This window comes from Gracilinanus agilis, chromosome 2, assembly GCF_016433145.1.
Source record: "Gracilinanus agilis isolate LMUSP501 chromosome 2, AgileGrace, whole genome shotgun sequence".
In the NCBI taxonomy this organism is placed as follows: Eukaryota; Metazoa; Chordata; class Mammalia; order Didelphimorphia; family Didelphidae; genus Gracilinanus; species Gracilinanus agilis.
The window spans coordinates 604,416,101-604,441,232 of record NC_058131.1 but is presented as its reverse complement, the minus strand read 5'-3'; the positions used below and the strand labels follow the sequence as shown (position 1 = coordinate 604,441,232).

At 38.2% G+C, this 25,132-nt stretch overlaps 1 protein-coding gene across 1 annotated transcript in view; it reads right to left on the bottom strand.

Annotated features, from left to right (window-relative positions):
- The window catches only part of ARNT2 (aryl hydrocarbon receptor nuclear translocator 2), a 258,400-nt gene extending 238,972 nt beyond the window's left edge, over nt 1–19,428 (bottom strand). The window contains exon 1 of the mRNA XM_044660152.1: nt 19,406–19,428. The gene's annotated coding sequence lies outside the window, so the exon portion shown is untranslated. The remainder of the gene's footprint in view (nt 1–19,405) is intronic.
- Between the last annotated feature and the right edge of the window lie 5,704 nt (nt 19,429–25,132).

Sequence of the window (25,132 nt, the reverse complement as noted above, 5' to 3'; positions counted from 1 at the left end):
ATGATCACTTATCAAGACTGTTCTAAAAAAGATTCCCACTTAGGTAGCCTCTGACATCCCTTCCAACTCTTAGATTCTCTCATTTCACATGGGATCCTCTTTATGATGCTCATTTAGATAGTTCAATATTTTAAGCCCCTAATACTTAAGCATATGGGCAAGTAAGTGCTTATGTAAGTAAACATATAAGCAAGTCACAGCAAATCCAAGAGGTTTCCACCTTGGCCTGCTTGGCTCTATCTATGTAGAAAGCATTTTCCCTCCCCTCAGACCCTGTGAATGAGGTCTGCTTTGATACTGCTACACCATTCATCCATTTATTTAGTTATAGATCATGTTAACCTGGATTCTTTATCTTCAACAGCCTGAATTCATCCAAGCAACTGAGAATATCCTGCATTTGTTTGGGATGGCTCAATGTGGCCTAAGAGTTGGAAAAACATGGAGGACTTTGTTTTTGGCTGGGGTTTAGGGGCCAGGAGAGTGGTGGTGTGGCCAGAGTCTTACAGATCTAGAGTTGGAAGGGACCATTCCCCCCTCTTTTACAGATGAGGAAACTGAGACCCTGAGGTAAGTGACTTGGTCCAAGATCAACAAGTACTAAGAGTCCGGGGTGGGAATTTCAATCTATGATTCCTTGATCCTGGGGCCAACTATACCTCTGATCTTTCTGAAGTACTAACTTAAACTAGACCAAAAAAAAAATCAAAATGAAACTAAGCATCTTTTAAAGCAGGATATGCAAGAGTGGCAAAGAAAGGGACAAATCAAGCAGTAATTAACATTTGAATGAAGATCCCAGAACCTTAATTACTATCTGTTTCAGATATTCCATATGAGCAACTTACCTGAAAAGCTTTTCAATTTGTATGTTAGTAAAGCTGGTAATTAAACTCTTCAGTTTCCTATTGACTTCATTAGAGATACGATAATTTTTACATGATTTGATTATAATTACTTTATTTGTCATATATCTTTGTCATTTGGTTGAAGAAAGAGTTAACTTCAAATGCTTCACTAACAATCTACTGTCATCTGTGCTAGGATGAGAATTGTGGAAAGTGAGAGCTGGAGGAGGCTTAAAGGTTTTCTCATCCAATCCCTCCATCATCAGCAGAACCCTGATATTTTCCCCAATCTCATCTGACAGAAAATGAAGCCAAGATAAGTAAAATAATTTGCCAAAAGCTAGACAGTCACAGTGAGTGCCAGGCTTAAAACCAACCTTTTCTGATCCCCCAAATTTAGCATTTTTATCAATAAATGTTTGAAATCATCTCTATTCAAGCCTGTCCAAAATTCTGGGGCTTAATGTGAGGTGGCCCACCTTGTGAATGATTCACTAAAAAAATTTTCATGAGGGCCTTTGAATCCAGATCTTCTTAGCACCAAGGCTAGCCTTTTATCCAATGTTACTACACTGCCTCTGTTTATAATAAAAACCACTCTACAATTCAACAAAGTAGTGTTTTTTCATTTTAATTTATTAAACCCTTACTTTCTATCATAGGATCAATACTGTGAATTATTCCAAGGCAGAAAATTGGTAAGGGCTAAGCAGAGGGTAAGTGACTTGTACTGCTAAGAAATGTCTGAGGCCATATTTGAACCCAGGACCACCTGTCTCTAGGCCTGGCTTTTAATTTGCTAAGGCACTCAAAGTATTATTTATTTTAAAGAATTTTCTATCCAATTCAACAAACACTAAGCGTCAGCTATGTACAATTCCCATTAGCTTGCTTAGTTGCCAACCATCTAAACAAGAGATAAATGGGGTTCTGGGAACAAGGGCCCTCTAAAGAGTAATAATGGGATGGCATAAACAAGAACAATACAGGATGAGAAGGCATAGCTGACTTGGATATGAACCTACAGGGAGAATACCCACATTGATAGAAAAACAAGCTATTAAATAGAATATAAACTCCTCGAGGGCAAGGGCTGTTGCATTTTGGTTTTATTTTTGTATCTCTAATGTTGTAGTGTTAGAGTAGGCATTTAATCAATGCTTCTTAATTCATTGATGTGATTGTGGTTATGCTGAAATATTAGTGTATTGGAGTACTCACCATATATTATAGACCATTTTCCATATGTAATAGATCCATGTTTTCAAGGTTAAATTTTAGGTCACAGCACATGGATGTGCTAAAGCCATCTTGGAAAAGTAAGATCTGATTATTGAATTTTCATTATATTTTCATTATAAATCAAACAAAAAAATACAAAAAATGTAGCATTCACAAATGCTACAGATCATGCTGATATATTGCTTTGTTGATTGTCCAGACTTATGAATGTAATGGAGAAAATGATAATAATGCATATTATGCCTTAAAAATGTCTTTTGCAGAGAGCTGGTTGTTAAACATTTACCAGCATTTTCCTGGTTGTGGATCATAAAACATTTTGTGATTCCATGACCCATGTAGCATTTCTACTTCCCAAACATGTTAGAGTTAGTTCACATAAGAAATGGAAAACACCAGGAATAAAGTAACTTTATATGGTATTTGAAAAGATCCCTGAACTGAAAGTTAGGAGACTCAGTATTTATCCTCTCATTCAAAGATTGCATAATCTTTTCCAAAGACCCCACATTTCTGGGCTTCTTTCCTTATCTGTAAAGAGAAGCTGGACTAAGTGATTTCTAAAGCTCATTCTAGTTCAGTGGTTCCCAAACTTTTTTGGCCTACCACCCCCTTTCCAAAATAAATATTACTTAGCACCCCCTGGAAATTATGAAACTATTTATTGAACTCAGAATAGAATGTAATACAAAAAAAAGTGTGGCCATCACCGCTCCCCTGGATCGCTGCAGCTCCCACCAGGGGGCAGCAGCGGCCACTTTGGAAAGCACTGTGCCTTAAGAGCTGAGCTAGAGTCTAGCTCTTAAGGCACAGTGCTTTCCACTAAGCAAATGAATATCAGAACCTGAAAAAAGATCACATGACTTTGTTTTCCTATTACAATATACCCATGATCTGTGATTTCCTCAGCATAGGAGCTTCTTTCATCCCATCCATCTATAACTTAATAGTCTTAGAGAGGCTGAGTGGCTTACCCATTGTCATATAACTATTAAGTGTTTGAATTAGGAAAGGAAGCTAGGTTTTCCTGACTGCAAATCTAGCCCTAACCCACTATCTAATACTATACTTTTTGTTCACATTAAGCTTTTATTTAGATATTTGATAGTTCATTTCTGTGATTTCATTTTTAATTTAATATCACAATAACAGACATTTATCTAATGCTATAAGGACTTTACATCCCTTTTTGTCAAGGATTTTATATTCCTTTATTTATTTGATTTTACCAGTTGGAGATGAAAAGCTATTTTTCTAAAATAAAGTGTTGATTTTTAAAGCTATAAAGAAAATATCCCTCAGAATACATTCCTTCCCCCACTGTCTCCTGGTTTTTCTCCTACCTATCTGACAGTTCCTTCTCTATCTCCTTTATGGATCATCCTCTAGAACACAGTCTCTAACTGCAGATGTTCCCCAGGGTTCTGTCCTGGGCTAGTTTCTTTCTCCTTACTACTTCACATGATGATCTTATCAGCTCCCGTGGATTTAGTTATCTTTTCTAAAATGCTGACTCTTAAATCTATTTTTCCTGCCTCTGTATCTCTGCTAATCTCTAATTTCCTATCTCCAAATGCTTTTCAGATATCTCAAAGCAGATTCAGTATATATTTAAAAGTCCAAAAAAGAACTTATCCTTTCCCCCTAAACTGTCCTTTTCCTACCTTCCTTGTTATTGTAGTGAGCAACACCATCTTCCCATTCCTCTAGACTCACAACCTAAGAGTCACTCTGGATTCCTCACAATCTCTCAACCCCCAAATCTAAACTGTTGCCAAGGCCCATTGCTTTCACCTTTGTAGCATCTAATATGTCCCTTTCTCTCAGCTGCTTCCTTATCTTATTAAATAAGAAAAAGTGCCACCACTTTAGTGCAGGTCCTTATCACTTCATGCCTTGATTACTGCAATAACCTGCTGGTGAGTTTGCCTGCCTCAAGTCTCTCTTCATTCCAATCCATTCTCCATTTAGCCACTAAACTGATTTTCCCAAAAAAGCAAGTCTCATCATTTCACTTGCCTATTGAAAAAACTTCATTGGCTTCCTATTATCTCTAGGAGCAAATAGGAGGTGCTTTGTTTGCATTCAAAGCCCTTCAGAACCTAGCCTAGTCCTACATTTCTAATATTCTTACACCTAATGACACTGGTCTTCTGGCTGCTCCATGAACAAGGGGTGAACACTTACTCTGCTCACCAGTGCCTGGAATGTTGCTCTCTTTCCTCCAATTAGACTACTAATGTTCCTGGCCTCCTTTAAGTCCCAAGTAAAACCCTACATTCTTTGGAAGCCTTCCCTAACCCCTCTTAATTCCAGTGCCTTCTCCCTGTTAATTATATCCTCTTTACCATAATTACAGCTTGCTCTCTAAGTATTTGTTTGTGAGCTGTCTCTTCCATTAGATTGTAAGCTCCATGAAAGTAATGACTGTCTTTTGAGTTGTTTTTTTAATCCTAGGGCTTAGCACAGTGCTTGGCACATAGTAGGTGCTTAATAAATGTTGACTGAATTGAATTTATTTTCTAATGGAAGGATAGCTAGATATGGAAAGAGAAATATGTTTGAAACAAACCTATTGGTTCCATTGACTATATGTTTGACTTGGCAAGAAAGTCATTTCTGGGCTCCAAGATACCTTCTCTGTAAAAGAAGGAGAAATCTAAGGAGATACAAGGTCTCTCCCAAATCAAAATCCTAGGATCCCAAAGATGATCCTATGAAAAAGGAAGGCAAAAAGAAAAGGACAAGCTGGGAAGTTACCTCAAAACAGGCAATAACAACACATTCAGGAAAGCTCCTCTACTCTTCCCATTCACAAACTACCTACCACATGAAGGACCCAAAGTCTTTAGATATGAACTGCTTTTCCCAAGCCAAAAAAGAGCTCTGACTCGTGATCCCATTTATTCACAGTAATTATTCTTTTTGGAGCTTGCTGTTTCTGCCAAGCATATCAAGTTATGGTAAATGATCCCAGAATAGGCATCATTTTAAATTGCTAATGTGATGACAATATAAGTACTGTTCTTAAAATAAGCAAAGTTCTTCTGATTTTTTTTCATTTTTAGTCAGTTCAATTTATATCGAGGGTCTGTCATCCCCTAAACACTAGATCAGTTTTAAAAGATGTCATTTTCTTTTCCTTTGCTGAGAGCAAATAGGAAGTCCAATGGCCCCATTGTTCTTCAGTTGTTTTAGTCATGTCTGAATCTTTGTGATCCCATTTGGGGTTTTCTTGGCAAAGACACCAGAGTGGTTTGTCGTTTTCTTCTCCAGCTCATTTTACAGATTGGGAATTGAGGCAAATAGGGTTAAGTGACTTGCCCAAGGACACACAGCTAGTGACCTTGACTCCTTCCTGACTCCAGACTAAGCTCTGTATCCACTAAACCACCTCCTGCCCCAATGGCCTCATTCTTTCCTTGTTCAGCTGCCATAGCACTAAGCTACACAGCAGAGTGCTCTTGGTCTTCTCTTATCATATCTTTGAGAAGATTTTATCTCTAATTCTCCTGTTACAACTTTAAGTCACCTGATTCAATGAAGTTCCCTACACATGGCAAGCAAGTAGAGAGAAAGTTTTTTGGCTATAGAAATGAGGAAAATTGAGGAAGAAACTAGATAATGGAAGTCTCAGCTTTTAGTTAATTTCAATTTTGTTGCTGATCTAATGATGCCTAAAAAGTACCTATAGATTTACCTTAACTTTAGCCTACTCAAATGACAGTTTGTCCATTATTAATAAAGTTCTAGAATTGGAGCCTGGAATACATGAGTTCAAATCCTGCCTCATTTACTTACTAGCTATGTTACCCAGGGCAAGTCCCTTAATTTCAATGAATTTCATCTATAAAATGGGAAAGTGATGGCATTCACCCCATAGGGTAGTTGTAAAGATAAAGTTAAAACACATATAACATATATAAAGCATTATAGTAAACTTTTGAAGCATTAGGTAAACCCCAGATACTTTGATTACTAGGTGGTATAGCAGATAAACTGCTGGGACAGAAGTCAGGAAGACTCCTCCTAAGTTCAAATCTGGCCTCAGACAATTACTGGCTGTGTGACCTTAGAAAAGTCACTTAACCTTGTTTGCCTCAGTTTCCTCATCTGTAAAATAAGCTGGAGAAGGAAATGGCAAAACTCTCCTATATTCTTTGCTAGGAAAACCTCAAATGGGGTCATCAAAAATCAGACATGACTAAAAAATGACTGAACTATTATTATTATTATTATTATTATTATTATTACCTTCAGTGCCACTATTTATTGCAAGGGGTCTTATCTTAAAGTTCATAAACTTGTGGGTTTTCTTAAGTTTTTTGAAAACTGTATCACTATAATTGATTTCTTTTATAATACTATTTAAGTTATTTTATGCATTAAAAACATGTATGAGGCCAGCTAGGTAGCTCAGGAGATTGAGAGCCAGGTCTAGAGACTGGGTTCAAATCTGGCCTCAGACACTTCTTTGCTGTGTGATCCTGGGCAAGTCACTTAACCCCCATTGCCTAGCCCTTACCACTCTTCTACCTTAGAACGAATATACAGTATTGATTCTGAGATGGAAGGTAAGGGCTTTAAGACAAATAAAAAAGGGGGTTTATAAGATTCACCAGGATTTTAAAAGTGTCTAGGACACAAAAAATTATGAAATCCTGATTTATTAGTAAAAGAACATAACTGTGGCTATAGTGGTCATATAGTATAAGAGTGAAATTATCATTTTTTTTTCTTTCCAGTATGGTTTCCAAGTACATATTTGTATCCCCAGTGCTTAGCACAATACTTGACAAATAACAAGAGTTTTATATGACTAAGTGACCACAGTAACAAACAGGGCTAACCATATCAACAAATAAATATTCCTTGATAATTACTAACATTTTAATATTGCCTTAAAACCTGTAAAGCATTTTATCTACATTATCTCATTTGAGCCTCATCACAATCCTCAAGGGTAAATATTGCAAGCATTATAACCCTAAATTTACAGATAGGGAAATTGAGAGCCCCAGGCATTAAGTGGCTTGCTCATGGTCACAAGACTAATAAGTACCAGAGGTAAGACTTAAATTTGGATCTTCCTTACTTACTAAGTAAGTACTTACTCCACTAAGTCATACTATCTTCTTGAATTTTTCTTCAATAATTTATTTTTATTTTGAATATTCTCCCAAAGTTACATGTTTCATGTTCTTTCCCTCTCCCTCAAACCTCCCTAACCCCATTTAGCCGACGCACAATTCCACTGGGTTTTACATGTATCATTGATTAAGACCTAATTCCATATTATTGATAGTTGGCCTAGAGTTATCGTTTAGTATCTTCATCCCCAATAATATCCCCATCAGTCCATGTGTTCAAGCAATTGTTTTTCCTCTGTGTTTCACCTCCCACAGTTCTTCCTCTGAATGTGGCTAGTTTTCTTTCTCAGAAGTCCCTCAGAATTGTCCCAGATCATTGCATTGCTGCTAGTAGAGAAGTCTATTATGTTCGATTGTACCACGGTGTATCAGTCTCTGTGTATAATGTTCTTCTGGCTCTGCTCCTTTCATTCTGCATCAATTCCTGGAGGTCATTCTAGTTCACATGGAATTCCTCCAGTTCTTTATTCCTTTGAGCACAATAGTATTCCATCACCAACAGATACCACAATTTGTTCAGCCATTCCCCAATCGATTTTCAGTAATTTCTATTTGCTATGGGAAAGAAGTCACTTATTGTAGACAATTCATTTTTTTTCAAAGTATTAATCAGGTCTTAGAACCATATTTCTGTAACACTCCCTTCCACACTTGAGGTTTAAGCCACCCCAAGTGCATGCCAAAAGAACTCATTTAATCTTCCTACTTCTGTCTACTTTGCTTCTCTCAAGCTCCTATCCTGAACTGGAGGCATTTATTGCTTATTCCATTTTTTCTGGATAATAAAATCTATTTATTGATCAGGCTAGCAATAATCAATAAATTAATTGGTCAGCAACATCTTTTGACATTTATGTTCTTGTTCTCCAGCTCAACAGTGGAACCCTCAAAGATTGAGTTCATGCCTTTCACTTCTTTGCAGCTCACATAGTTCCTAATATAATGCCATGCATAAAGTAGGCACTGGAAAAAAACACTAAAACAGACCAGTCCCAGGAAGGTCAGATTCTAGACTTTAAAGGTACCAGGATCAGGCTGGAAAAGGGAATAAGACAAAGAAGAAAAGGCAAAGGTAAAAAAAGGCCTAGTCAGTATCACCAGTCAACACTGAATATTTCCAATATCTCTTCTCTTCATGTGCTAAATTCTAAAGAGAGGCGAGAAGAAAGGCACAACATTTCTAGAAGTGATTGTCATAAACTAAACAACTAAACAAAAAAAATTAAGCAAAAAGGAATTTTCAATTGTCTTATGGTTTACCAGTGAAAATAAATAAGAAGAGGTAGTAATATACCCATCTTTGAGACTCACTTATTGATCTATGGATAATCATAAAGCATAAGTTGTTTCATAATGATTCATTATCATTGCATTAGCACAATGTGCAATAATCATTTTTTAATGGCACCATACCTACCAAGTACATATCAATCACCATGGTGAGCATGTTTGTTGTTTCTTGGTGATTGTCAAATTCTGTTCCTAAAATCATCAAATCCCCCCAGAAAGGAATTTGTCCCTAATGATCTGATCTCAATTCAATAGTGTTTCTTTGCTCAAAACCTCAAAGTGTTTTGGGCAAAAAGTATCAATGTTGTAGTTAATATGGGTATTCCCTGCTTAAAAAGTTGTGGGGGGAGGCAGAGATTGCACTCCAAAAATTACGAAAAATCAGCCACCTCATCCTGGGCCATGCAAGTGTTAGCTGACTCGAGAAAACCAAACCTAGTTTTTGCTACAGAGTACAACCAGAACAACAAAGAATACTCTGAGCTCTGGGGAAGTTCACAGAAATAGATAAGAGTTCCTTCATTTGGAAAAGTTTTGCACTTTTAATTAAATTTCTTAAAGGTCAGATCAGCAGCCTGGGAAACAAAAAAGTTCTCTACTGGTCTGTGAAGGACTTAACCTTGAAACTTTCAAGCCCACATCTTTCCCACTGAAGAATAACAATTTTGAGTATAATGAGTGAAGAGGCCTATTAAGGAAGAAAACAGTAGCGAGTCTACCAAGAGTAATTTACCTTCTTCAGAACAAAGAATAGTCGGATCCCCAGGGTCAGCAACCATGAATGGCAAACCCAGGAGCAAAGCACTGATCATGACTAAATAATAATCTGTGTGGTCTAAAGGGAAGGCTAAATGATTTAAAAATAAAATGTCATCCTCATTTTTGGACAAATGTCCAATTGGAACTTTATTATTCACAACCATTTCATCTAATATGGAAATGGATGTGTCAATAACTGGACTAAAATAAATTAGTTCATTTCCAGTAGACATCCCATCCCACCATGTGGCTAGTCAGATAGAAGATTTCCAATGAATTTCACTTTGTAATACACTAAAACCAATAATCTGGGGATATAGTTACCCAATACTTTCAAAAGGACATGATATTTTCTTCTCTGGATTGATTTCACTTGAAAAAATGTGTTCAGTCTTTTCTCAAAAGAGCAAGTAGAGTTCAGAGAGAGGGAAAAGGAAGGAGAAAACAACTAGAGAATGTATTGAAAGAAGATATAGTAATTCATAAAGGAATTTCCAATTGATGAGTTTGGGAAGCAAGATTTGAGATGAAGCCTGGAAACCTACTGGTGCTCCTGCAATGCCTGCCACCTCTCTGATCCATCAGGAAATTAAAGACAAGGAAATCATTTCTCTCTTAAGTAGCCTACAGTTCCCAACCACAGACACATATCCCTCTACAAATGACTGGGCACACTGAGGGACATATTAAGGACAAGAGTCCCTGCTGGGAGAAAAGGTATCAGAACAACAACTATTCCAAACTAAAACTAAGAATTAAGGAAGGTAAATGTCTCCTCCTTCTCAGGCGTGTCTTTTCAAAGAATCACAAAATGTTAAAGTTGGGGGAAATTAGAAGTCGTCATGAAGTCCAATTACTTTTTTCTTTTTCTTTCTTTGCAAAGCAGGTAACTACAATAGACCTAGAAAAGGCACAACATTCCCAAATAGTCCATTAAATCATTGCTAAATCTCAGATTTTTTTCTCTTGGCTTTCTAGACTTCATCTAATGATTACTTAATTGGCACTTTAGTATAGACTGCTTTAAACTTCCTGCTCTCGGCCTCCATTTGGGTGCTTTGGTAACTAACCCACCTTGGATAGATTCCAGAAGAGACATACCTTGATCAAATTTCTGTTCTTTTAATGAATTTAGTTTATTAAAGACATTAAGCTGCCTTTTAATGTGAAACCTATAATACTATTGGAGATAAAACAATGAAACAATTCATTTTCTGCCTTCAAGGGGCTTAAAATCTAGTAATAGTATACTAGAGCAATGGGTCAGAATCAATAAGAAATGGGACCATTAATCTATATATGGGGCAACCAAGTGGCCTTGTGGATAGAACACCAACCAGTTCTGGAGGCAGAAACACTCATCTTCCTAAGTGCAAATGTAGCCTCAGTCACTTACTAGCTGTGTGACTATGGGCTTACCCCCATTTGCCTCTGTTCCTCATCTGTAAAATGAGCTGGAAAAGTAAATGGCAAACCACTCCAGTATCTTTGCCAAGAAGAGCTCAAAGGTAGTCATGAAGAGTCAAATAGGAGTGAAACAACTGAACAACAAAATCCATGTATGAGGCACCTAGATAGCTATGGATGGAGAGTCATGCCTGGAGACAGGAGTATAGGGACAGTTGTTTAGCTATCTTTGTAATCGCAAACCTTAGCGTAATGATTGGCACATGTGATGGGGGGAATCTAAAGATGAGTTAATTAGGTCATGGGGTAGAATAGAAGGAGAAATACATATAGCTAAGAAAAATGTGACAAGTCCAAAGAATACTGGATTTGAAGTCAGAGAAATTGAGTTAGAGCCCTAACACTGCTGTGCAACAATCTTTTGCCTTGATTTTTGTTTAGTCGTTATTTAGTTGTGTCTGACTCTTTGTAACCCCAATTTGGCAAAGATACTGGAGTAGTTTGCCATTTTCTTTTCCAGTTTGTTTTACAGATGAGGAAACTGAGGCAAACAGAGTTAAGTGTCAAGGGTCACATGGCTAATAAGTGTCTAAGGTCAGATTTGAATTTAAGGAGAGGAGTCTCCCTAACTTCAGGCTGGGCACTCTATATGCTGCACTACATAGCTGCCATCTTTATGCCCACCCCTTAAACCCACCCTTCTTATGAACTTCCCTACATCTGTCCACCACCATCCTTCAAGTCACCCAGATTTGAAGCTTGACTCCTTGTTATTTCAAATTCCACATATCCATTCAAGTTGCCAAATCTTCTTGTTTTTATCTGCTCAAAATCATAAAATTCATCCCTTTCTCTCTACTTACCACCTCACTTTGACTACTGAAATTAGCCAATTAATCTCTCTGTCTGAAGTCTCTAGTTACATCACTATCCTCCACATAGCTGCTCAAATGATTTTCCTAAAGTATAGGTATAATAAAATCACTCTCCAACTTGATAAAGTCCAATAGGTTCTCTATTGGCTCTAGGATATAAACTCCTCTGTTTGAATTTTAAGGATCTTGACTACCTGGTCCCAACCTTCCTTTCAAGTCTTATTCTCCTTCAAACATTCCATAGTCCAGCCATCCAGGCCTTCTTGTTTTTTACTCATCTATAACATTCTATCTCCCACTTCTGTGGCTGCTTTGTCTCTCTCTATGGTTGAAATACATTCCTCCTCAATTCCAACACTCAGAATCCTTCCTTCAAAACTCAACTCACATGCTACCTTCAAACATGGCAGTTCTTAATCTGGTATCCACAAACTCATACGGTATGCAAAAGTATATTTCAAGTGATTAATGCACTTGGATAGGGAAAAAATAGATCTTTATTTTTATTAATCTCTAAATGAAAAGAATTCCCTTCACTTATAAATGTAGACAATAATCACTATTCTTAGAAGGGATTTATGGGCTTTACCAACTGCCACAGGGATCCATGACCCCCCAAAATGTTAAGAACTCTTGCTTTAAAATGAAGCTTTTTCTGATCTCCCAGCTATTAGTGCCTACTCTCAAAATTTCTTTGATTTTATTTTACATATTCTTATATATGTCAAAGTCTCTCCCAAAGGAATATAAACTGCCTAAAGGCAGGAAGTGTCTGGGCTTTTTCTTTGTCTTCCCAATATTTCACACACAATAAGTGTTTATTAATAAATGACTAATGATTGATTGGAAGTGGCATGGATTTTCAAATATTTACTTGCCAATAAAGTGCCAATTCAAATAATTTCTATTTTGCTAGAAAGGTTTCCATATTCCAAGGGCAGAATGAACCTATTTTTCAAGAACCATTCTCACTAAGGATGGCTCATGACCAGGCTGGCCATTTGATGACGAATTTTAGGGCCATGTCAAATCATGAAACAAAGAAATACACACAAAGGTCCTCACTGTCCTACCACCATCTTCAGCAATGATGGTGGCAGAGTTTTGGAAAAGGAATCAGAGGCTACTAAGAATCACAAGGGTAGTAGAGGAACTAAAAACATTAACTCAGCTGTTGGTTCTCTATCTTTGTTTAATAACCAATGTGTGGATATACTCTAAGAGTAATTGTATCACATCTATCTTGACAGTATGACTATAAATGAAATCAAATAAAGTTAAAGCTAAATCAAAGGAGGGTTCATTCACAGTCAAGTCAAAAAGCATTATTAAGTGCCTACTATGTTCCAGGATCTGTGCTAAGTACTAGGGACACAAAGGAAAGTCAAAAGATAGTCCCTACCCTCCAGAAGCTCACATTCTAATGGAAAAGACAACATTCAACAACATGCACAGGTAAGACATGTAGAAGACAAGATAGAGGGCTGATATATATGCAAATGCACATGTAAAATCATCACATATCAGGAACTGGTTGCTGAAGAGATTTGTAGTATTTATTTTTAATTGGATGTTGTTTTTAATGTTTTTAATATTTGTTCACCTATTTCCCTGTAAAATCTGTGATGAAAAATCAGTTCAGGATAAAAATACTAAAGATCAGATAGAACTAATGCAATATTAACATTTTAGTATATACATTTACATAAAATTTAAATATTTTAACATATTTATTTAATTTTAACAAGTACAAGTACTTCAAATACTTGGGACAGAGAGGTACCACAGTGGATAGAGATACCAGCTTAGAGACTAGGGGTCCTTCATTCAAATCTGACCTCAGACACTTCCTGGCTGTATGACCCTGGGCAAGTCACTTAACCCTAATTGCCTAGTTCTTTCTGTTCTTCTGCCTTGGAACCAATACTAAGTATTGATTCTAAGACAGAAAGTAAGGATTTTAAAAAAATAAGAATTTCAAATATTCTTAAAACATACCTGGTGTCATTTTGTTAAAATATGCATACATCCTTCATTATGTAATAGAAAATAAAATTGTTCTCATAACATTTTTACCTAAGGTTATCGCTTTCCCCCCCCCCCCCCCAAGGTTATCACTTTAAAAATTCTGAACCATTTTCCTTCTTAGAATTACAAAGTGGCTTAGCTTTCAGCATGGTAAAGTGGAAAGAACATAGAATTTGAAGTATTACTACTTTACTGGGTCTCAGTTTACTCATTTGTAAAACTAGGGGATTATACTAGATGACTTGTGGGATCCTTTCTTGCTCTAAATCTATGATTCTATAATCCAAGATATTTATGAATGTTGGCCATTTGAACAATATCCTCTTGTCAATGACAGTATTTCGTTTTTAGACTGGCTTACCAGCTCTTGGCATTCCTTTACTATTAACAATAATTAGGGACAGAGTTTCCAAATGTATTATAAAATATAATGGTGAGAACATCATGAGAACCAACATAAAATAGCGCTGGTTTTGTATATTAATGAGTGAATTGGTAGGAAATGCAGATAATCCAATTAACAAGAATATAATCAAAGTCATATTCATAAATGAAATCATTAAACATTTTGCAAGACTCTAGGATAATACAGTATTGTTACTGAGGTGTGTGACAGAAAAGCTCCCTCTCCCAAAAAAGTCATTGAATTATGGGGTCACCCCCAAAGAAGGTCATAGGTGCCAGTGTTAAAATGTAAATGTGAGGTCTGAAGTATTTTCAGTGTTTCAAGGAAATCCACAGGGGTTGCTTTTAATATGCAAATGTACATTGTGAATCATTGAATGGGGAGAGAGACCTAAATAGAGAAACCTAGAGACTTCTCTTCAGATCTGGAGGGCAGAGGACCTTCAGCTCAGCTAAGTGAAAAGGTGATACTTACTATCTGAGCTGGGAAGACTAATAGGTATTTACTGAAGAAAGGAAAGAGAAGGTGTGTGTGTGTGTGTGTGTGTGTGTGTGTGTGTGTGTGTGTGTGTGTGTGTGTGTGTGTGTATGTGATGTAAGCCTGGCATGTAGGGCAGGCAAAAATCAGGATGGGTAGGAATAGGGCAGATATAGTGAGGAGGTAAAAGTGGGGGATATTCACCTAGAACAGGGGTCGGCAATGTATGGCTCTCGAGCCATATCTGGCTCTTTTGAGGGCCAGATATGGCTCTTTCTGCAGGAGCCATAAAGTTCTTTTTTTTTTTCAGGCGCTGTTACAGGAGCGCGCACTGTGAGCACTGTACGGCTCTCATGAAACTACATTTTAAAAAAGGTGGTGTTTATGGCTCTCAAGGCCAAAAAGGTTGCTGACCCCTGCCCTAGAAGATATATCACAGGCCAGAGGAAAGAGATATCAATAAACTATTCAATGGACAGAATGGCTTAATCTAGGGTACTAGGTCAAAGGAATGTATGCTTGGCACATACCCTATACTCAAACAATCTAGGAAACACGTTAAGAGAAGAATGATCATTTTAGCACTAGAAAGAATCTCAGAGGTCATCTAATTTATCCCACTCTGCTTTAAATAGAAGCCAGAGAAGTTAAATGATTTGCCTAGAGTGATACAAGTAGGAAGTGGAAGACATAAAATTTCAATCCAGATTTTCTGACTCCCCTAATCAGTGTTCTTTACACTGAACCATTCTGAGTAGTAGGGAAAAAAATGAAGTTAAAAATTATGCTATTGAATAGTGTCTCTGACCCTCTTTACTAGTGAAACTTTTAGCAAATCACTTAACCTCTTTAGGCCTCAAGATCCTTATCTTCAAAATGAGTCAGACTAGAATGTATTCTAAGACCCCTTTTTAACTCAATACCCTATATATTCTCAGTATTTTACTGAATAAATAGCAAGGAAGGGCTACAACATCACAGCTAAGGCAAGGAAATAGTAAGAAGCCAGATTTCCTCAAACAGAAGTCAGAAGTAGTGTACCTGTTCCCAAAATAAGAAATGATCTTACTCCTCCATTGACTAAAAGGTTCATGGCTCAACCTGTGGCTAGAGGGTAAAAGAAGGATAGAATAGACAGGAGAGAAATATGAACCCAAAGTTTAGGGCTCACACCAAAGATAAATAGAAAGAGGAACACCTAGAAGGGACTGTTCAATGATGCAAACAGTAGATCAACCTAGGTGAGTTAAACAAGACTTAAATGGATTCACCTCAACTATATAAGCAGCTTATAGTTCACAATTTCATTATACTTCAATAGTTCGAACTATAGACTCAATTCATTTGAGTTCTAGAGGGGAATAATCAGGCCAGAAGCAAGGATACTACAGAATTGCCAGAAAGATGGGGGAAGGAAGGAATTCTGGGCTATGGTCTTTGATGGAGAAATTCCCGCCATCACATAGGTCTTCTCCATTGAAATCAACAGGGAAAATTAAAAATAAAATGATCTATAAATCAACCAACCAATATTTATTGATTGTCTATTAATCAGTCAGTCAAAAAGTATTTATTAAACATATGTACTAGGTACTAGAGATATGAAGAAAGGTGAAAGCCATCTCTACTGTCAAGAAGATCACATTCAAACAGGGAATATATATATATGTATATATATACACACACACATACATATATATACACATATACATAATTAGGTATAAACAATATACAAAGAATAAATGGAAGGAAATCTCAGAGGAGAAGAGCACTAGTAGCTAGGGAACCTAGGAAAGGTTACATTTGAAAAGTCTTGAAGGAAGTCAATAAAACTAAGGTGAAGGTGAGGGATTAGAGTATTATAAAGCAAAGAGCCAGTGCAGAGGCAATGGAATACTGTGTGCAAGACAAGTAGGCTAGGGTAGCCAGACTTTAGAATGCAGAGAGGGCTGTAAAGTATAAAAAGCTTGGAAAGATAGGAAAAGGTCAGGTTATCAAGGGTTTTAAATGCCAAATAGAATATTTTCTATTTGATCTTGGCTGGTTGGTCAGTTATTCATCCTTCATTTTAGAAGAGCAATAATATCATGATGTTGGAGTCGGGGAAAGATGTGTTTGGCTATGGAGGATCAGTTAAGAAGGCACTACTACAGATTGGGTACAAGTGGTCCTTTAAAACATTTAGGGTTGGGGTGGCTCTGTCTAAAGTTTATTCTGTAGGGCAGTAACACGGTAAGTTCTGTATTCGAGGAAGATCATTTTGGTAATTGAATGGAGGATGGTTTGGAGTAGATAGAAGCTTGAGGGAAGGAAAACAGAATAATATTACCACAGTTAAGGTTAAAGGTGATGAGTGCCTGAATAGGGGAGAGGTAGAGTGGCTATGTGAGTGAAGAGAAGGGGATATATACAAGAGATGTTTTGAAAGTGAAAATAATAAGATTTGGTAACAGAATGGAAATATGAGTAAGAAAGTAAAGAGTCAAGGATGACAAGAAGTTTGGAAGCTTAGGTGATTGAAAAGGATGGTAATAACCCTGATAGTAATATAGAAGTTCAAAAAAAAGAAAGGAGGCAGATAATGAACAACTGTTAGACATGTTGAATATGGGACACCCAGGTCAAGATGTCCAAAAGACAACTGGTGGTATAAAACTATTATTGAGGAAAAAGACAAGGGCTAGATTTTCACATTAGGAACTTTTCTTCATGATAATTAAATCTATGGGAGCTGATATCACCAAATAAGATAATAGAGAAGGAAAAGAGAAGAGGACATAAAACAGAACTTTGTGGGGACAAGTCATGATTAGTGGGCATTATATGAATAAGGATTCAGCAAAGAAAACTGAGAAGGAATGGTTGGACAGATAGAAGAACCAGGATAGAGTGTCATTTGAAAAACCCTAACAGGAGAATATCTATGAAGAAAAGATTATCAACAGTGTCAAAAATTGAGTTATATTCCTGGCACAATGCTAAACCCTGTGAGGGACACAAAGATGTACAAAACATAGTCCTTGTCCTCAAGGAGGTTACAATCTAGATTAAACAATAGAGTTTTATGCCTCCTTTTGTCCCAAGATGAGGGTAAGATCTAAAATTTGTTTTTTTCCTCTTTAAATCCATATTTACCATACCACTTGAGGTAATACATTTTGCCTATAAAAAAAACTGAGAAATTCAGTTGAGGGAACAAGATAATTGAATAAATATATTAATTTTTATACCCTAAAGGTTGGTTTCAGTCTTTATAACAAGTAATAAGTGAAAATGAACATGAGGTTGCAACAGAATTTCTCAATGTTACATATGTAACATATATAATAACACATGATTTTTCACAGATTCCAAGATATAGAATTCCCCTAATATCAGAAATTGAACCACAGTCACAAAGACATTTGAAGAAGAATCTTAAAGGACCTGGGTTTTAGTCCCAGTCTGTATGACCTTAATTAAGTCAGCTAAACCCTCTTGAATTTCCCTGTAAAAATGAGTGGGTTGGAATTGATGATTTTTAAGATTTCTCCCAGCTCTATAATTTCAAGTCAAAGTCACCAAGTGCTTACAAATTGTTTCATAAATTTATACCATGGCTACTTCCAAACACATCAGTAAGTTTTGCCATTGATACTTATTAAAAGTTTACATCTAATAGTTGCAGAGTACTACAGTGTACAAAGATGTTCACTAAATTTATTAAAACTATGAAGTAATAAAATTATGCATCTTAAACTGAGACTTTATCCTCATTCCCAACATGAACCTGTATTAGCATACAAATTCCCAAACTGCTTCTCTTTTTAAAAAATTCCAATCTCTAATAGCTTTTTATAAGACTATAGTCTTTGAAAGTATAATAAAAGTTGATCAGAGTAAAGGAGTCCAAGTTTTAGTTACCAGAAAACTGCTTTTCCTGAGCTGTCCAGCAACCAAAATCCATTACACAATTCTCAGGCCTGCTGCTAAAAGGCTGATGTTCCAAATTACACAACTTTTCTATTCAGCAAGTAGTCTAAAAGTCAGTTCCCAACAGGTAGTGTACTTTTATAAATAATTTATTCTCTCTCAGCTCAAATCCTAAAGTAGGCAGATGTTAAGACTGGGTTTCTTTTTCAAAATCTACCAGAATCATTCTGAAGGCATTTCTGAGTTCAGATCTGGTTCTTCTGGTAAAACAAAAATAAAAATATTTGGATCGGTGGAAAACACAATGCCTTGCTTTTAAATTATGAACATATTAGCAATATTTATGTTGTGTCTATTCCTTGCTGTTATTATCACCATCACTGGCTGCTGAGGAAACTTACTGTGCCTATTGGGGAGAGAGAGAAGAATCACAGGAGTTGAATATGAGCTCTAAAATTGGGTATCCACGATCAGAATCCACAACAAACAGTACAATACCATAACTCCTAATCTGATGACCAAATGACCCAGGCCGATTGGTTTGGCAAGTCTAAGACTCAGCTATAGAGATCACTCTTTGGGGCTGAAATGGAGCTGAGGGTGGGAGGAGAAAAGGATGGGCCCCTTTGAACCTGATGATGTCCCTGGCGTTTTACCATCATCCCACCACCACCACCACCACCACCTTGGCCCTACTCCCAGCCAAAGATGCTCTGCAGAGTCCTCAGCCCCTTCCCGGTTCCTGAGGGTCCATCCTGGGAATGTTGCTGATGATGCCGCGGCTAGCGGGCACAGGGGGTCAGGCACCTCTAAAGGGGTTCGGGGCTCTGCTCACTGTGAGGCTGGGGGAGTGAGACGGGGGGGGGCGCGAAGGGGGAAGCGGGACAGTACCAGATGCTTCCCACCCGCTTCCCTGCCCCAAGGGAAGCGCCCCCTCCGTCGCCCCCTCCTCCCTAATAGAGGGGCTGCGTGGGCAGAGTCGGAAGACAGACGAGGGCTTAGGTTACTCACCCGAAGGATTGACCGCTGCCGGTGTTGCCATCTTGTCTCCAAGAAGAATTTAGAGCAAAGCAAGGAGTGAAGGGAGGGGAGGGGAGGGGGCGGGCCAGGGTAGGGAGGAAGGCGGGGGAGGAGCGGACTGGGAGCCCGGGGCGTAAAGGGACCGAGGCTAGAGGGGCTGTAGACTAGCACCCACACAAAGGGACAAGGAGGGCAACCAGAGCAGAGCGCAGCGCAACGCGCAGGCTAGGGCTCCCCACACCCACCAGTCTGCCTCCCTCGCCCTCTCCCCTCAGCGCTGCGCTCCGCCCAGGCCCAGCGCTAAGGCTGCTTCACGTCTCCTCTCTCCTTTCCTCTCCTCTTCCTTCTCCTCCTTCTCCTTCTCCTCCTCCTCCTTCTCCTCCTCCTCCTCCTCCTCTCCCCCCACCCCCTTCTAGTTCAGCCTTTTGTCGAGGAGAAGAAGGAAAGCAGTCTCAGATCCCCGCGTAAAAATGCCAGCCTCTCCAAGATGTCTGAGCTGTAACACCGCGAGACTTGGGGCTGCATGTATTAAGACCCCCAAAGTTTGGGACCGCTTAGACAAACTGCCCCTGAGAAAGCTGTCGGGGAGGCAAAGGATGAAGATCCCGGGCCGCCTCTCTCGGGGCTCGAGCGCGCTGCTGCCACCGGTATCCCGGTGGCGGAGAAGGGGCGCAAGAGAGTGAAGAAGGCAAGGTAGAACAGGGGGCCGGGGGTGGGGGCGTAGAAAGGCCACACAGAAACAAAGAGTGGGTTTCCTGGTACCTAGCGTAAATGACCTAAACCCACCAGCCCGTGTTGAGCCCTGGGGCCTCGGAGGCTTAGCCACCCCTTTCAGCGAGTTTCACTGATATGAGGATAAGAGGACTCCATGTGTGGTTCCCAGCAGCAGTATCTGATCTACCAGTGTTTCAATTTGGGGATGACTTTGTCATCTTTCTTTCGCCTAGAAGGGATATTTCTGAGGCGACAACCTAGTAGGACTCCACAGTGTCTCTTGGCGTTGGTAAAAAAGACATTAGGATTCAAAGGGAGGCACAGTGCTTAGAAACCTGGTGATGGGGAGAGGCAGAGCTGAAACAATGGCATCACAGTCCTAGCCCAATTAGCATGCTGCAAGCTTCTGATAAAGTTCACATCAGAACACATTCAGTACCAGAAAACAGCCTTTAAAATGACATCATGGCTCTGATTTAAGGCCACTCCACACTTGCACATTCAGAAGACAAAGTTAATACATAAGGACTATAGTAACGGTAGACGTACTGGTTCTCCTGTTACCACACCGCCCCCTCCCTCATACTCCTCCCCCCCCCCCCTTTAAATCATTGAATTTCAGAGTTGGAAAGGACATTTGACATCATGGAGTAGATATTTTCCCACAAACCAGTGAGTGCAATAAAGTTCTAAAAGTTTAATTCTGAATTACTTGGCGTTTTTAGGAGTTCAAAATCATCACAATTGTCATATTTATACCAAGAAGCTAAGATGTAATGAAATGTGCCCATACTCTTAAAAATACAAATAGCTATAATCATGGACAAGGCTTTAGATGACCTAGGTCCCAGCTCTGTCAGTAATTAGCCATGCAACCTTGGAAACGCCATTTTCCTTCTGCAGGCCTCAATTTCCTCATTTATCTAGTGATAGAACTAGGCTAAATAATCTCTTAAATTCTAAATTTCTAAAATCTATAATTCTATATTCTAATTGCTGAAAAGAATTTCAATGGGTTTATCAGGGACTCTAACCATCTGTAATAGAAGCCCACATAACTGGGCAAGGGATGTATCAATGATATCAGTCTATAGGATTTTTGCAAAAAAAAAAAAAATCTGACACCTCCCCCTAAGAAAGATCTAATAGAGAGAGATGCTGTAAGAAAGAAGAAAAAATTCGTATATAACAGTCTCTGCCTTCAAGGAGTTTACAATCTAGTTGGAAGGGGGTAGAAAACACATAATTCTTAAATTAAATATTCATACTTGGCAATATAGACATATAGCCCCTAAAGTGAATCATTATTTCTACAGAAATATGATGAGATGAAACAGTTTTTCAGGGAGCAATTAGTTACATAAGGAAAATGGAATAAATGAAAGTGTAGGTACCCTGACAGTTGGGAGAAGTTAATGCTTCTTGGGATCAATCACTAACCTACAGAGAAAAGAATAGGGTGAATGGGATAGTCAAGAAGAACAAGCATTTCTGGTGGGAGGACCTGCTGAGTGCTTTTCATAGCTTTTGTGTGTTCACTTGACATCCAAATTCCACCTGTTGCTCCAAAAACTGTAGACACCATGGAAAAGTCAGGGTAACCAATAGGTCTCAAACTTGCCAGAGGGATGTCCAACCCAAGTATATGAAGACTTCCCTGGTGGAAAAGGCAGATGATAACAATTTATTCCATTGGTCATGAAGGTGGGTGAAACAGGTGCTTTGGAGCACCTAGAACATGGTCAGACATTGAAGATATCATGGTCATCCACTGCATCCCAGGCCATTGCTAGTCATCCTGACCTTTTTTCTTGCCATTGGACTTGACTCTTGAAGAGAGAGTGAAGTTGACAACTTTGTGCAGTTCTGCCTCACTTAAATCTAATTCACATACAAATGAAGACAGCACACTGTGATGTCAGTAGTTCACTTCAAAAATGAAGGACAAACAACAATCAGGCTGTTGTTATCTCCAGAGAAAACCTGAATAATGTTACAATGGCATTTGTTTATAAAGTATTAATAATGTTTTATGAAATGGCACCAAACTGGGCAATGTAAATGACAACTGAATGAGACAAGTACAAGTAGGGACAAATACTAAGAACTTGGAGAAGGCAAAATGCTGTGGGATGAAAAAGATAAGTTTCATGGAAGGTATAGGACTTGAATTGGATTTTGAAGGATTAATAGGATTTGGAAAAGAGATAAGAGCACAGAAAAAGGAAAGAATAAATAAGTCATATTCATTCTGAGGACTATGAATAGATAATAAGAGCATAAGGTTGGAAATAGTGTAAAATAAAGTCTATATTCAATTGAACTTGCTGATAAACATTTTGTGTTTTACTATATACTTATGCAGTAATAATGAATTGGCCTACAGAGGCCATTCTATGGAACATACTAAAAATTGCCATTCCTGGACCCAGTCCACTAGGAGCTTCTGGGGCCACCTTCTGGAGCTGCAAGTCTAAAGTTCTTGTACTTTGAAATGATAAATAGTTCTTTTATTGGCTGTGAAATTGCAAGAAGTGAGGATTCATTCAGTTTCCTTTATAACTGCAAATCATGTCAGAACTATTTGGAAATATTTCTAAGTGTGGTGGGGGAAAAGGGCAATTTACTCTATCACTTCCCTTCCTCATATAACCCTCTCCTCTGGTCCTAAGCTCTGAAATCATACTATCCCCCTTGAAGCTACGAGCACATAGCCTCAAAAGCACATGCTCCTCTTAGGCAACCATGATTCTGAGTTTAGGCTATTTCTTTTATGCTTGCTTTTTCCCGATTTTAGGTAAGTAAATTCCTATCCAAAATGGACATGTTGGGGTTTGGAGAAAACCTCTTGAATTTGAGAGATCTAGCAGTCCCAACAGGTCAGAGGTAACTGGTGGTAGGAGATAAATGCCTAGAAGTTACTCTAACAATCTTGAAAATTTCTGCCACTAACAAAAAGATTGGGCAGAGTCTGGTCATTTTACCAGCAGGGATGTACAAGGATTTATTTAGCCAGTGAAGAGCCAAGCTGAAATGTTAATGTTTAATAAGTAGTTCTGCAAATTGCTTTTATGTTCTGATAGGATAAAAGTATGGATGTCCAAACAGATTGTAACAACAAATATGTTGTTGAATCCTGTTTTATATTTTTTTGTTCAAATGCATACTTCTGATGACCTGTTTTTAGCATTCCTTTTGCTTTTTTATAATAAATTACTTGTCCAAACTTGATTCATATTGTATATTGGATTCTGTTTGACTCCCACCCTTATTAGAGAAACTGTAGATTTGAATGGTAACCTAAGTAATAAATGAAATTGTCCCTAGAGCACCACGATGAGAGTTTAGCAAATTAAAGACAATGAAGGACAAAACAGGGAGCCCAAACCTCTCTACTGAGAGAACAAGCTTCCCAAGACTGAATCTAGTACAAATCTTAAGCATAGGCACAGAATGGAACCCAGACCCTATAGGTCCAGCAGGAGTTCATCAGGAATAGCCTTCCAAAGTACTTCTCAACATGCTATCTCTGTTTATCGTTGTGAAATATTGTATTTTTCAAAAATTGACTCTGCAGACAAACCTTTTTAATGGTCAGTATAAAGACCCAGGGAATGTTTACTCTTTCTAAGCCTCTCTCTCCCCATCTTTAAAATGAGAAGGATGGAATTAGAAATTATTTAAAGAGTTTTTTTTAACATTTATTAATATTCATTTTTAACATGGTTACATGATTCATGCTCCACCTTTCCCCTTCAACCCCCCCCCTGAACCCCCCCACCCATGGCCGACGCGCATTTCCACTAGTTTTGTCATGTGTCCTTGATCAAGACCAATTTCCAAATTGTTGGTAGTTGCATTGGTGTGGTAGTTTCGAGTCCACACCCTCAATCATGTCCACCCTGACCCATGCGTTCAAGCAGTTGTTTTTCTTATATGTTTCCTCTCCTGCAGTCCTTCCTCTGAATGTGGGTAGCTTTCTTTACCATAAATCCCTCAGAATTGTCCTGGGTCATTGTATTGCTGCTGGTACAGAGGTCCATTACATTCAATTTTACCACAGTATATCAGTCTCTGTGTATAGAGTTCTTCTGGCTCTGCTCCTTTCGCTCTGCATCAGTTCCCGGAGGTCTCTCCAGTTCGCCTGGAACTCCTCCAGTTTATTATTCCTTTTAGCACAATAGTATTCCATCACCAGCATATACCACAATTTGTTCAGCCATTCCCCAATTGAAGGGCATGCCCTCCCTTTCCAGTTCTTTGCCACTACAAAAAGTGCAGCTATAAATATTTTCGTATAAGTCTGTTTATCTATGATCTCTTTGGAGTACAAACCCAACAATGGTATGGCTGGATCAAAGGGCAGGCAGTCTTTTATAGCCCTTTGAGCATGATTCCAAATTGCCAGCCAGAATGGCTGGATCAGTTCACAGCTCCACCAGCAATGCATTAATGTCCCAATTTTGCCACATCCCCTCCAACATTCATTAGTCTCCCCTTCTTTCATTTTAGCCAATCTGCTAGGTGTGAGGTGATACCTCAGAGTTGTTTTGATTTGCATTTCTCTAATTATTAGAGATTTGGAACACTTTCTCATGTGCTTATTGATACTTTTGATTTCTTTACCTGAAAATTGCCTATTCATGTCTCTTGCCCATTTATCAATTGGGGAATGGCTTGATATTTTATACAATTGCTTTAACTCCTTGTATATTTGAGTGATTAGACCCCTGTCAGAGTTTTTCGTTATAAAGATTTTTTCCCAATTTGTTGTTTCCCTTCTGATTTTGACTACATTGTTTTTGTTTGTACAAAAACTTTTTAGTTTAATATAATCAAAACCATTTAATTTACATTTTGTAATTTTCTCTAACTCTTGCTTGGTTTTAAAGTCTTTCCTTTCCCAGAGATCTGACAAGTATACTATTCTGTGTTCACTTAACATGTTTATAGTTTCCTTCTTTATATTCAAGTCGTTCACCCATTCTGAATTTATCTTGGTGT